Source organism: Malania oleifera, chromosome 9 (assembly GCF_029873635.1).
Source record: "Malania oleifera isolate guangnan ecotype guangnan chromosome 9, ASM2987363v1, whole genome shotgun sequence".
Lineage (NCBI taxonomy): Eukaryota > Viridiplantae > Streptophyta > Magnoliopsida > Santalales > Ximeniaceae > Malania > Malania oleifera.
The window spans coordinates 60,405,898-60,419,627 of record NC_080425.1 but is presented as its reverse complement, the minus strand read 5'-3'; positions in this window follow the sequence as shown (position 1 = coordinate 60,419,627).

The following is a 13,730-nucleotide window of genomic DNA, read 5'->3' as shown; positions in this document are numbered from 1 at the left end:
CCTGTCTTTGATAAGCGGAATCTTATCACACGCTTGCTGCACAAGCTCTGGCCCCACTACTCGCCGCTCACCCACTTCATCCCAAAACAAAGGAAAACGACATCTCCTACCGTATAGAGCCTTAAATGGTATCATGCCAATGCTGGACTGGTAACTATTATTATACGCGAACTCTACTAATGACATGAACTGAGTCCAACTACCCTAAAAATCCAATACACACGCACAAAGCATATCCTCTAATGTCTGTATCGTCCTCTTAGTTTGCCCATCTGACTGAGGATGGAATGCCGTGCTAAAAGATAGCTGAGACCCTAGTGCCTCCTGCAGACTCTTCCAAAAACATGACGTAAAATGCAGGTCTCGATCTGACACAATCGATACAGGAACCCTATGAGAACGAACTATCTTCTGAATGTAGATCTCCGTAAACGGTTGAGGGAGTAGCTGATCTTGATAGGTATAAAGTGGGCGGTCTTAGTCAAATAGTCAACAATCACCTAGATGACATTCTGGTCATGTAATGCCGTTGGCAGTCCTGACACGAAGTCCATAGATATATGATCCCACTTCCACTCTGGGATAAATAACGGCTGCAACTGTCCTACCGGCCTCTAGTGCTTAGCCTTTACCTGCTGGCACGTCAAACACTAGGCTACATACTTGGCAATCTCTCTCTTCATACCACTCCACCAGTACGATTCTCGCAAATCTCTGTACATCTTCGTACTACCGGGATGAACTGTATACAAAGATCTGTGAGCCTCCTCTAAAATAGTCTTCCTGATCTCTGTATCGGCAGGAATGCATAATTTGGAATGGAACCGTAAAGCTCCGTCATCTGCAATACTGAATTCCTCCCCTTGACCATTCTGCACTCTATCCATCACCTCTGTTAATTCTGGGTCTTCCTTTTGAGCGGCTTTAATTCTTTCTTGTAGAGTAGGCTGTACTACTAGGCTGGCAATATACACTGGAAGATCACTCTCTACCAACTCTATGCCAAGTCTCTTCAGATCCATCATGATCGGATGCTAGATCTCCATAGCTATCAACACTAGTTCCCTAGATTTCCTACTCAACGCATCAGCTACCACGTTAGCTTTCCCCGGGTGATAACTGATGGTACAATCAAAATCCTTAATTAGCTCCAACCACCTTCTCTGTCTCATGTTCAGTTCCTTTTGCATGAAGAAATACTTTAAGCTCTTATGGTCGGAGAAAATCTTACACTGCTTGCCGTACAGGTAATGCTTCCAAATTTTCAATGCGTGTACCACTGCAGCCAATTCAAGATCATGTGTAGGGTAGTTCTTTTCATATTCTTTCAACTGTCTGGACGCATACGCCACTACCCTGCCATGCTGCATCAATACATAGCCAAGTCCCTTTAAGGACGCATCACTGTAAATGACATACCCCTTATCCCCTAATGAGATAATCAATACTGGTGCTGTGACTAATCTTTGCTTCAGTTTTTGAAAAGTCTGCTCACAGCTGTCATCCCACTCAAATCTGACATTTTTCCTCGTCAGTCGTGTCAAAGGTCCTGATAGGGCTAAGAATCCCTCAACGAAACGACGATAATAGCCAGCTAGCCCCAAGAAACTCTTGATCTCTTGGACATTTCTCGATCTAGCCCAATTCACTACTACCTCAATCTTGTTAGGATCTATAGAAATATCGTCTCTAGATACAACATGCCCCAAGAACACGACCTTCTCAAGCAAGAATTTACATTTACTGAACTTGGCGTACAACTTATTTTCCCGAAGTGTCTACAAAACTTGCCTCAAGTGCGTCTCATGCTCCTCATAGCTCCTCGAATAGACTAGTACATCATCAATAAACACAACAAACTGGTCTAGGTATTGGTGAAAGACTCTGTTCATCAAGTCCATAAATACAGTAGGAGCATTGGTCAAACCAAACGGCATAACAAGAAACTCGTAATGCTTGTACCTGGTCCTAAAAGCCGTCTTCGAGACGTCTTCTGCTTTCACTTTTACCTGATGGTAGCCGAATCTGAGGTCAATCTTCGAATACACCCATGTACCCTGGAACTGGTCAAACAAATCATCAATACGAGGTAGAGGATACTTGTTCTTGATTATCACTTTATTAATCTCCCTATAGTCTATACACATTCTCATGGTCCTGTCTTTCTTCACAAATAAAACTGGAGCTCCCCACGGAGATACTCTAGGTCGTATGAAGCCTTTATCAAGTAAATCCTACAATTGATTCTTCAATTCTGCCAATTCTACTGGCACCATCTGGTATGGTACTTTAAAAATTGGCGTTGTACCATAAGGTAGATCAATAGGGAAATCTACCTCATGATCGGGTGGCAAGCTTGGTAACTCATCCGGGAAGACATCTATAAATTCCTTTACTACAGGCGTACTAGCACGTTTCAATTCACTCTTTGACATCTCCTTCACAACCACCACAAATCCTTGACAACCACTCACCAGTAATCTTTTGGCCTGAATAGCTAAAACTAGCTGAGGCAGGGATTACACTCGCGACCTTACGAACTTGAATTCTGCTTTCCCCGGAGGTCTGAATATCACTTCTCGTGCTCGACAATCTATGCTAGCAAAAATAGCTACTAGCCAATCCATGCCAAATATAATATCAAACCCGTGAATGTCTAGCACTATCAGATCAGCAGACAAAGTCTTTTCTTGAATATCAACTGGACAACCTCAGAGCACCCTACTACACCTCATTGTTAACCCAGTCGGTGTAGATATCAACAATTCAACATCTAATAGTTGTGTTTCAGCCCCACATAATTTAACACACCCCGAAGACACAAACGAGTGTGTAGCTTCTAAATCAAACAATGCTATAACTTTAAAAGAAAGCATAACAACCATACCTGTTACCACGTCACCTGCTATTTAAGCCTCACCCGGTGTCAGAGTAACACCCCGGCTGGAGCTGTATTCCTCTGCTGGCCCCCACGTGGCACCTAATAACCTCATCGGTATGATTTGGGAGCTGGAACTACATCTGGTGGGGTAGGGCAGTCTTACACCATGTGCCCCGATCTACCGCAGCGATAACACACCACACCACTAGCTCGACACTCTCCTCAGTGCCTCCTACCACAAATCTGACAGACTGGAGGACCTTGCTTTGTGTGCACCTTGCGTCCTCCCGTCTCCTGTCTTCACCCTCTGCCATGGTTTCCTCTCCTCCATTGACCCGGTCTATGACCCTGCCGATAGCCGGTAGATGTAGATCTCTTCCTCTGTCTCTGCTCCTCTGCATCAAGACACTCACCAATCTCTGCCAAGGCTGCCCTGTCGACTAACTTAGCAAAGTCCTGGATCCGCAGCACCACCACCTGCTTGAATATACTCCGCCTCAAGCCTCTCTCAAATTTCCTCTCCTTCTTCACTTCATCAGGAACGATGTACAAGGCAAAACGAGAGAGCTCGATGAAACGTGCCGCATACTACTGGACGGATAGCTATCCCTGTTTCAGATTCAGGAACTCTTCTACTTTAGCCTTCTTGACAGTAGCTGGAAAATATCTATCGAAGAACAACTCCTTAAATTGGTCCCATGTCATGGCTATCAGAGTCACCCTCTGCTGCTCCAACAGTCTCACCGCAGTTCACCACCTCTCGGCCTCTCGTGTCAATCTATAGGTGGCGAAGAGGACCCTCTGTTCCTCAGTACACTGTAACACGACCAAGACCTTCTCGCTCTCCTGCATCCAGTTCTCGGCGACAGCAGGATCAACTCCACTCGAGAATGTAGGAGGATTCATCTTTGTAAACTTCTCGATAGTGCCCCCATGGCCTACAAGTGGTCCACTCTGCTCCCTCGAGCTCCTAGCGATCTTTGTCATAACCTGTTGAGCCACGCTATGTAATACCGCGTCAGAGTTGGTCCCAGCTACACCTGATGGTCCTGCTTCATCACTGCCACTCGCATGGGCATTATCTCCTCCTGGATCCATCCTGGAAACAACAAACACAACTTAGAAATTCTATCCTTATAATTTACCCACCTATCCTCACCACTTATCTCAACATTTTTAACTCATTTTCAATCCCCAGTCCTGCATTCTAGGAACACAATCCGACAATAGCTTACTATGATTTTCCTGAAATCGTCACCCCAGGAAAAACACAGAAACTACCACCGAAGTCTTGCCTTTAGACTGTAGAACAACCTTAAATCATTTCTTAAATTCTGGTCTTGTTTTCGCTGCATTTTAAAGTCTACAGAACCTATCAACCTAGGCTCTGATACCACACTATGACGACCTACTTAATTTTCACATTTTTTTAAATATAAAATCAATATCATAAATCCCAGCTCAGCAGATCGTAATCCACCTAGACCCGTGGGTACCAGGGATACATCAGAACACATAACGGAAGCCTAAGCAACTGGAAACATATAATCACAATATAATAAATACAAAACATCCATCACATTACTATAAATACCAGAATCACTACATCCACTGTATTTCAGTATATACATCCCAAAAGAAGCAAAATCTAGGGACACTTCTCACAAAAATCCAACTGTCCCTACTAAAACTTACCCTTCAAAAAAAGCAGATTACAGCTCTAGATCAGCGGGGCTTTTCCCGCTCTTCTATCAAGGGCTCCTGAAAAGTTAATAAAATTTTGGGGTGAGACACATCTGAGTAAGGGAAATAAACTAATACTAGTGTGTAGCAACATGAGTATTCCATGTTATACATATACCATACAGAACATATTCAGTAACTGTTTTGTCAAATCTGGGAAAACATATATATATATATATATATATATATATCAAATCATGGCAGAACATATTGTATTTTCATAAACATAGTTCATCTCATATAACAATAATATAAAAATCTTCCTAGTAGGTTAGCTAGTTGTTGTCATGTATTACCCCCACATGACTGGGTTGTGTGGCCCGAAGGTGGGACCTGACAATGGTTGGCCGACCACTGCCAAGTCAAAAGTATAGTCTGTAAGTCTGATAGGTCTGCCTGACCTGGTCCGTACACCAAGGGCGATCACACACTTCTTAAAAAGCACATCGACTATCCAATCTCACACCACTCCGTACAGCGGCGTTAACACAAATATCATGATCACGAAGACCATGGACACATAGCAACGGTACTGTGCAAGTGCTAGCCTAGACCAAGCCAACCAGGTTTTGATACCATATAACATATATTGAAATTGTGATACATGGATATTTCATATCATTAATTTTTACATCAATCATATCATTTTGTATATATACGTATATCATGAAAATCATCGGCCTGTACGCCGGTATTACACATTTTATCATAACTCGGCCTATATGTCGACAAATCATAGGACAACCCGTACGTTGGCAAATTACATCATAGCACGGCCCATATACCGGCAAACATATCATAGCACAGCCTGTACGCCGGCAAACATATATAAAAATCTCAGCCCGTACGCCGGTTTTCCCATTATAAAAATCCGTATCATAATCCCATTCCAGAAAACAGTATTTCATAACATTTTATACTCATGCCACACTGAACAAGTTTTCTGCATATTTAACATACCATCATTTTAACCGTATTTTTCCAAATATAAATCATATATAAATATATTCATTTCCCCGAAATCAAGTTCTATAATAACATACATACATTTTTTATAAAATACTAGTTTAATTTATCCCCTTACCTGGCTATTGAGAAAGCCCCCAAAATATTCTAGTCTAACACCCGAAGGATTTCCTGGCTAATACCCTGAAAATGAAAACTCCCAATATTAAACTTCAGTATTTCCACGTGTAGATCATATCTTATAACTATCGTAAGACCAAATTTGGCTTAAAAAGCCTTACCTTAACTCAGGGATGATTTCCAACTTACTTTCACCAACGATCCGCTCCTTCAGATTTTGAGAGAACTTCCCCAGGAGCATTGTGGTGGCTTTGGATTGTTGATCCGGTGTAAATTTAGCCCGAAATCGACGAAAGAGAGAGAGAGAACCGAAGGGAAGAGAGAGAGAAGAGGGTTAACTTAATAATGAAGATAAAAATCCAGATTTTGATATTTATAGAACAGGGAATTCATCGACAAGCCACGTCATTCGTTGACGAATCTTTTAATAATTTTGTTGACGAAATTCAGTCCTCGTCGACGAAATTTAGTTGGCTCAAAACCTCTCTCGGTATTTCCTCGTTGACGAATCCCCTGTATTCATTGACGAATTCTCTTATACCTTCGTTGAAAAATCCCCTGTATTCGTCGACGAAGTCCTGATGATTCCATCGATTATTCCTTTCAAAGTGCAATGTCGCCAACCTCCTCCTTCTGTTACTGTTTTCCATTTCCCTTCCTCTTAATTATTTAAATCCCATTATTATTCGGGTCGTTACAAACCTGGTGGTATCATCATGTAGACTTCTTCTTCTAACTTGCCATTTAGAAATGCATTCTAAATGTTGAGTTGTTGTAGTGGCCAATCTAAGGAAGTTGCCAAGGACAGGAGGACCCAAACTGAATTCAATTTTGCCATTGGTGCAAATGTCTCTGTGTAGTCAATGCCATAGGTATGTGTAAACCCTTTTGCAATGAGTTTGGCTTTATATCATTCAACTGTCTCATTGGCTCTATATTTCACTGTGAAGAACCATTTACAACCAACTGGCTTGTTCCTTCTCGGCAAATTCATAACATCCTAAGTTCCATTCTTTTCTAGAGCCCACATTTCCTGCATGACAACTTCCCTTCATTTAGGAATCTCCAAGGCTTCTTGGATATTCTTTGGAATTTTTATCCTGTCAAGGTTAGAAGTAAAAGTACGATATTCTGTAGACAAACTTTTATAATACATGTATTTTGACCAAGGATATTGAGTACATGACCTGATTTGTTTTCTGACTATAATGGATAAATTGATGTCATCAGGTAGAGGCTTATCAGAAGGGGGCTCATGATTATCTATTACTTGATCGGGATTGGGTGTGGACTTATGGTTGCTCGAAGCTATAATCGGTTCCAACTCTCTTAGTGCCTTAAGTATGAGATTCTCCTTGTTCTTTGTGTTTGGGTTACTTAAGTAAACAAGTATTTATGTATTGTTTTGTTTTTCTGCATCTCCCCCTGAGGTTAAGTGATGTTTTATACATGACAGGTCAGGAAATGATGCAATGGTAGACTCAATGTATGGCATGAATTCATCAACAGAGAAATCAAAGAACCGATCTTCACTTCCATTTCTCCCCCTGAAGAGAGAGCTTTGGGAAGTAAGGAGTGGTTTCAAAGAATGTGACATTAAGGTTGACAAATTATTATTATTATTTTTTTTGTGACAGTATCATAACATTTGTAGTCTTTCTAAGTAGGAGAGTAACCAATAAAAACGGACTTAATGACACGAGGTTCCAATTTATCTCGATTGTGAGCATTAACATGAACAAATGCAGTACATCCAAAGATTTTCAGAGAGAGATTGGAGTGGAGCCGAGTGTTGGGAAACCATTCATAGAGTTTTTAGAGAGGAGTGGCAAAAGAAAGAACTCGACTAGACATTCGATTAATGAGATGTGTAGCTGTTAAAATGGCATCAACCCAAAAATATTTTTTCATATTTGTAGTGAGCATCAATGCTTGAGCTACTTCAAGAATATGCCAATTTTTACGTTTAGCAACCCTATTTTGTTGAGAGGTATCCACACAGGAACTTTGATGAACAATTCCATTTTTTTGAAGATAATGTCCCAAGATATCATTGAAATATTCCGTACCATTATTGGTATGTAAAATTTGAATGTAAGTTTGGAATTGTATTTGAATCATGGAGTGGAAACTGGTGAAAATAAAACGGATTTCAGTTTTATCTTTGAACAAGTAAATCCAACAAATACGAGTATGATCATCAATAAAAGTAACAAACCATCTCGTGTGAGTGCGATTAAGAGAGCGTGAGGGCTCCCATAAATCACCGTGAATCATAGTAAAGGGTTTGGATGGTTTGTATGTGGATTTTGGAAAAGAATTACGCTGATGTTTTGCAAGTTCACAAATCTCACACTGAAAATTAGAAGACGTTTTATTTGAAAAAATGGAAAGAAATAAATGTCTTAAATATTAAAAATTTGAATGACCCATCCTAAAATGCCATAGCATAATTTCACTATCACTAGAAACATATACAGAATCACAAATAGTAGTTTTACATTGTTCACTCACATTAGCCTCCTTAAAGTAGTAGAGTCCCTCATACTCCTTAGCACTGCTAATCGTCTTCCTCGATGATAGGTCTTGAAAAACACAAAGAAAGGGAAGAAATTTAGCAGAACAATTGGAGTTTTTTGTTAACTGGCTAATGGATAGTAAGTTGCAGGATAAGTTAGGAACATGAAGAACGAACTCTAATGTGATGGAGTCAAAGAGTCAGATATTCCCTTTGCCTGCAACGAACGAGAGTCATTCATTTGCAATTTTAACTTTCAAATTTCCAACACAGGGTGAATATGATGAGAAAAGATTATAAACATCTTATTAGAAGCACCAGAATCAATAATCCATGAGTTTTGGATTTAGAGGTTATATTAAAGACTTGCAAAATGTTACCTCTTTGGGCTAAAGAATCTGAAAAAATATTTATGGAAGACGAAGCTCTATAAACGAGGTTTGGTCCGCCAATTGCCTGAACATTTTCTCATCAATCCCAATCTCCTCGTCGGAACCAAAAACATCAAGGTCTTGCTCCTGTCTTGCCTCTTCTTTTTCAATTGCCTCTAGCATTTGTCTCTCTGACGTTGGAACCCTTCGGAGCCATGGCTTCTTGCAGGCTCTTACCTTCTCTTCTCCAAACCTTCTCCAAACATCCATACGTAGATCTCCTTCCAGATTCTCGAGCGTAAGACGTGGAACTCCATCGCCCTACTCTTCGTCTCATCCTCGTTCTTGTTCCTTGGAGGTCTCGGCGTAAAGCTCCAAATACACCTCTTCAACATCTTCCTAAGCTTCTGGCGCTTGAGTCTCCGGTACTCCTTGAAGCTTAGAACCTTTAGCCCCTCGTCAGACCCCGAATAGTCGCCATGCCTACCCCTGAAATCACGATCGAGATACGCATGACTCTTTTTCCTGCGATGGTCGCCATTGCCGAACCTTTTAGGGCTTGTTCTGAAATCTAGACGGTCGTAGGAGTCCGAACGACGACGACGGCAGCGATCTGAATCCTGGTGATGGGCTCTATAGCCATTGATGGGACTACAGCTACGACTGCGGTTGGAATAGTTTTTTGATCCCGACGAGAAACGACAGTTGTCTTGGCTGTTATGGTAGCGTTTGGTAGAAGGTGACGAGGGCCTTGGTGATGAAGAGGAATCCATGGAGTTCTCGAACCTTGTGGAACTCTGTTGGAGGACCTCGTGAGATTCAGAGGTCATCGAACCTCTACTTTAGCTGGCGATTTCTGATGGTTAGGTTTATAAAAATTATAGAATGAAATTTGTGTATTTCTTGAATAATTTTGTACAAATTAATTTACAATATTTATAATACAATTGAAAGATCTAAATATAAAAATAATCTCCTAAATAAATTTCTTTCAATAATACATAATATATATTTTCCTAAATTATTCCAAAATATTCAAAAATACTTAAGATTTCTACACATGTTTTTATTATACGTGCACACATACATGCTAGGGGTTTCTAATCATTCTCCTGCGGTTCTCTATTTTGGAGGCAATGACTAGAACGGGGCGTGGCTATTGGCTGCACGATTAGGTGCTGGTTACAGACGTCATGGGGATGCTTCATGCCTATTCAATCTTTTAGGGGTAGATTTGGTATTCTAAAATAGATCATGGATAGTAATTGGTATGAATTTTTTGACATTAGGCGGATTGGGACAGTGAGTTAAAAATATACTTGCACCAAATACAGCTATTTTTTTTTTTTGAACTTACCTAGAGTATAAACAAGTAAATGAATAAATACATTATGGATGCATGTGTATCTATAAGCATAGTATTTTTATCCAATTGTTCATAGCCATCTAAATATATTATTTTTTTTATTTTATATTACTCTATTAGAAAGCTTATGTTATTATATTTATATTAAAAATAAGATTTATTTTTTTCAAAATACAAAGACATAAGAATAGTTTTTTTTTTTATTATTATTTTTCATTCCAACATTTATATGTATTTTTCTCAATTTTATAGTTAGAAGGTAGATTCAAATGGCCAGTAGGAGGTAAATCCCTTAGTGAGATGGGATGGCAATATACTTGTTGTTTCGAGACAGATTTAGAGCAATAGATGGGGTGAATTATTCTTGGCATTGTAAACTTGGATTTTTTTCTTGCTCCAAATTTGTCATATTCAGATTCCTGTATTGATGCATGACATTGGTATTTTGTATGTTAAATTCTAAATCCTAAATCCTAAATCCTAAACTTTAAACCCTAAACCCTAAACTAAACTCTAAACCCTAAACCCTAAACCCTAAAATCCTAAACCCTAAACCCTAAATTAGGTAAAGAGATTCCATTTAAAATGTCGTCATTCAACCTTCACTAATGACTTATTATTTGACACATTTAAGAATGTCAAAGGAGCTCCTAAAGAGGTAATGTCTATGGGCACTCCATTTTTCAAGTGCCATTTGTGTGGATTTCAGTAGGTTTTCTCATTGGGTGGATTTTCCTCCCAATTTCATGCCTCTCTTCATCTCATCTTCCCACCTCACTAGGAGCAAAATAAAATACTGGCGGTACTTTTTACATGTCAATCCATATACGGATCCACTTTACAAAATGAGTCAGCATAATACTTCAAAACACACGAGTAGGAGAAATCCTGAGCCCCTATCTTCAAGCCACTCGGATTCATTCCCCATCAGCCGCACTACCCATGCCTGCAACCACCATTACTCAGACTTAGCATGAGAGCTTGACATTAATTAATGGGTGAAGGTGAATTTTTGTAATAACTTGAGGCCCACAGTGAGCCTATACTTGAATTGAAGCCCAAGTTGGGCTTACTCTATAACTTGAGGCCCATAGTTATTGAAGCCCAAATCGAGCTTATCTTATAATTTATGGCCCACTCTAGGCTTATAAAAGTGGGGAGATTCACAGAGGGGGAGAGGGATCGCGTGGAGAAATTTAGAGGGCCAAGGAGAGTCTTGAGAGATTTACGATTTACCGAAGGGGATAGAGAACTGCGGAGCAAAAAGAAAAAATCAGAATGGACAACGAAATTTGAAGAAATACCAGAGAATAATGAGCTAAGTAGGAGGTCGCCGAAGCGAAATTTGAAGAGCGTTAAGAAAGAGCGGTGAAAAGAATTTTTTTTTTAAAAAAAAAAATCAAAGAGAAGAGAAGAGAAAACTCAAGGGATCTTGAGGGGAAGAGTTTAGAAATATTTATAAGCAAAGTTGTAATATTTGGTGTAAACACCCCATTTTGTCTGAGGCTTTTATATAACAAATTTAAGATTTTTTTTTTTTTTATAATTTTAGTAACCTTTTTGGTCTTTTCTTAGGTATAATTTCTCATTCAATTCAAATTTGCATATGTGTTTATCCATTAATACAGTGAAAATGAGAAAATACATGGAAAATGAAAATGAAAATAAAAATGAAAAAAAATGAGTAAATTGAATACATTAAAAAAAAAAAAAAAAAAAAAAACGGTGAGCCAGCATCTTCATCTTTAACCATGCATGGACAAAAGGAAAATGACACTTAGATATTGTTAGGAAACCTGTACAAAAATTAGAGATGAAAATACGCATAGAAAGACACCAAGATATACATGGTTTGACTAATTCCAACCTACATCCACTGGAGAGATAACTATAGTATGTATTTACTGAAGAATACAGAGGAGGAGGAGACAAAATTCTCACTTAAACTCTCTCAACTCTCATAGCTCTCTTTACCTTTACGCTCACTTCCCTCAACTCTGTTATTCACTAATATGTTTTACATTCATAACACACACCTATTTATACACAAAGGAGGATTAATCACTCAAGAATAACTGTCGCAATCATTCTTGAATTTTTGCTCGTGATTTTAAGGAGAACCATTTGCAAGAGATTAATGGAATGGAAAAAAACTACCACCTAAATATCTGCTTGAGAATAACTCTTGCTTTAATTAGGGTATGGACCCATTAATTCTCTCCTCCATACCCATCAGAGGAGAATGCATGCAACCATTATTAAATTGGTATCCATCTTGGTTATGTCTCTGCATAGCTCAAACTTCTCACGAGTCACTACTTCTGTTAACATGTCTGCAGACATGTCTGTAGGGTTATTATCTGTGTGATTTTTCACTAACTTTAACAACTATTGTTCCATCACTTTGCATATCCAATGATAGCGAATGTCAATATACTTTGTTCGGGAATGGTACAATGAATTTTTGCTCAAGTTTAGAGCACTCTGACTATCACAATGTACTTTGTACTCTTTCTGTATGACACCCAATTCTTGGATAAACCGCTTCCGTTCCGTTGCGGCAATGTACTCTACCTCTGTTGTAGATAAGACAACACACTTCTACAACTTGGATCGCCATGAGATTGCTCCCTTTGCAAAAGTGAAAAGAAATCCTGATGTAGATTTCTTATTATCAAGATCACCTGCCATATCAGAATCAGTATATACTTTTAAGATTGGTTCTGCTCCCTTAAAACACAAGCACATCTTTGATGTATACTTCAAGTACCTAAAAATCCACTTAACTACTTCCTAATGGTCTTTGCCTAGATTTGAAAAAAACCTGCTCACAACACCTAACGTGTGGGCAATATCCATCCTTGTGCAGACCATTGCATACATCAGACTACCAACTACTGACGAGTATGGAACTGCTTCCATTTCTTCTACTTTTTTCCTTAAAGAGGGACACGATATTTTACTCAACTTGAAATGATTTGCCAATGGAGTAGTGTTTGGCTTTGCATTCTTCATGTTGAACTTTTCAAGCACCTGCTCAACATAATTTTCTCGTGACAACCACAATTTCTTGGCTTTCTTGTCATGAACAATTTTCATGCCTAATATCTGATGAGCTAGTTCTAGGTCCTTCATGTCAAATAACTGGGACAGTTCTTGCTTTAGTTTGGTAATCATACTTGCATCCTGTCCAACAATCAACATGTCATTAACATAAAGCGTCAATATAATGAAGTTACCATTAGAGAATTTTTGAATGTAGACGCATTGATCCGCTGCCGTTCTCTTGTAACCATGACCCACCATGAATGAGTCAAACTTTTTATACCACTGTCTTAGCACTTGCTTGAGGCCATATAGAATCTTTTCTAAATTGCAGACCATATGCTCCTTCCTTGAAACTTCAAAACCTTTAGGTTGTTCCATGTAGATTTCTTCTTGTAAATCTCCATAGAGAAATGCTGTCTTAACATCTAACTGTTCAAGCTCCAAGTTCAAACTTACTGTCAATCTAAGTATCACTCGTATTGAAGTCATCTGCACCATTGGTGAGAAAATATCGTCAAAGTTGAACCCTTCTTCTGTTGAAAACCTTTAACGACCAACCGAGCCTTATGTTTGATGATCTTTCCATTGCCATCTTTCTTCAACTTGTACATCCATTTGTTTCTTAGTGTTTTCTTTCCTTTAAGAAGTCTTACTAATTTATATGTCTGGTTCTTTTGTAAAGAACTCATCTTTTCGTGTATAACTTGCAACTATTTA